Raw genomic sequence first — 1,999 nt, 5'->3', positions numbered from 1 at the left:
AATGGAATTTTTTTTTATCAGTGCACAATAATAATTAAGTTTTTTATAATAATGATAAAAATATAACAAAGAGACTCATTATCGCAATACTTTAATGGTCAGCTTTTGATGGTATAATTGGTTGGGAATTCGGAATGATTCGATTATCAATTTTCCTTTGTTCTATTGTTCCTGATAGATTATTTTTACCACTACTATTCACCCTATTTATGTAGATTGTTCTTATTGATAAGTTTCAAGAGAGTGGGAGATTGTAAAACAGTGTTAAGCTCAAGTTAACGTTGAAGACAACTGTATATAAACCAAATTTTATTCTCAGTAAAAACAAAAATCTTTTTTGTGTATAAGAATAAGCAACTGCTTTAAAAATTTGATAGAATGTTAGCTCATCACCTTGTAATATTTTGTCTGCATTCAACTTCTGTTGTCCAGTGTCAGCGCAGTAAGTCAATAATTCTCAACGTTTCACGATCAGGTGATAATCGATCATGTTTCAAATAGTATTAAAAATTATTTTTCAGATATCGTTCACAGAGATCGATAACGCTGGAGCCGACTGTGAGGACATTTATATTAAATCATCTGATAAAGAACAAGGCGAGGTCGATTATTTTGTTTGTGTGTTTTCACCAAATTGAAAGCGGTAAGTGATTGAATTATAATAACTCTCAAAGATGTTCACATTACACGAAATATTTTTTAAGTAAGCTATGATATTGTGTCATGATTTTTCAACAGTTTAACAGCGATAATTCTTTGAACGTGGAAGTAATTAAAAATGTACTGACAATAATTGGGCAATATTCTCCGCCAGGATTCAGCAAAAGTCGTTTTGAAGCGGTATTTAACGCAATAGGAAGTTGTAGTTCGACAGCAAGTAAGTGCAATACTTCCTAAATAACTTGAAACTCTCAATTTTATTGATCCAATTGTCGTTTGAATATTTTCAATAGGTAACACTGTAGAGGAAAGTGTGAAGACATACTTTCAATGTGTAAAAAAGCTTACATGAATATTCAGGTATTAATTACTAATTTAACAATGGTCGATAAAAACATTGCCATTACTCATAAATATAAATTTTTTAGATATATCCTTAAAAACTTGACGATGAAGTTATGTTCTTCAATGTTGAAACATGTCGATGTAAAACTTTAAAGTAATAAAGAGATTTCACTTATAAACAATTTCGACTATTTTAAAAAAAAAATTTTTGGTTGGGGCAACATGAGACACGTTGAGGCAACAAATCGCTATGTTGGCTCTGGGATAACAAATCTTTAGTTACAGTAACAAAAAAAATTAGGTTATAATAAGTAATTGATAGATTATACCAACAAATTTGTTTTGTTATTGTACCTTAAATTTTAGTTAATTCGACTGAACAGTTTTGTTATATAAGTATATAGAATTATATATAATCATACATGATTATATATGGAATTGTATATGAGGTTATATATAATCATATATAATTATATATGACTATATATGGAGCAATACACAGCCATGCAAGATTGTATATAGTCCCATATATAATTATATATAAGTATATATAATTATATATAATTAACAGACATAAAAATTTTTTCTTTGAAAAAAATTTTTTTGGTAATCACAAAAAGTGTGAAATGATGCGTTTATACTTACGTTTGAATAATTCTGAAATACAAAATTTGTCACATTTCCTATGAGATGTTTTGGTCTGCTCTGCTACTACCTAATATAGTAAAATCATTATTGATTTTATTATTTGAATAAGTGTTATATTATATTAAAATCAATTTTTATATTCCATTTATGATAAACTCATATGATACATTATGTAGCGATCATAGAATCATTATCATCTAAGACAGTAGCACAGCGGACAGACACTTCAAGACGCACGGAGATCACCAAAGTTAAGCAGCATTGAGCAGGGTTAATAGTTGGATGGGTGACCGCTGGTGTTATAGCTATAAAATTATATCTAGATATTTTTTTTTGCATTTTAATT

General features: G+C 28.4%; 1 long non-coding RNA gene across 1 annotated transcript; it reads left to right on the top strand.

The window, feature by feature from the left end:
- The first annotated feature begins 630 nt into the window (after window positions 1-630).
- Window positions 631-1,196, top strand: LOC123274093. The gene is made up of 4 exons (XR_006511447.1): window positions 631-643; window positions 739-877; window positions 954-1,020; window positions 1,089-1,196. It is a non-coding gene; the product is annotated as an uncharacterized LOC123274093 (long non-coding RNA).
- The last annotated feature ends 803 nt before the right edge of the window (window positions 1,197-1,999 follow it).

Source organism: Cotesia glomerata, unplaced genomic scaffold (assembly GCF_020080835.1).
Source record: "Cotesia glomerata isolate CgM1 unplaced genomic scaffold, MPM_Cglom_v2.3 scaffold_2184, whole genome shotgun sequence".
NCBI lineage: Eukaryota > Metazoa > Arthropoda > Insecta > Hymenoptera > Braconidae > Cotesia > Cotesia glomerata.
Note: the sequence above shows the minus strand (reverse complement) of the source record. Positions and strands in the feature narration are given on the sequence as shown.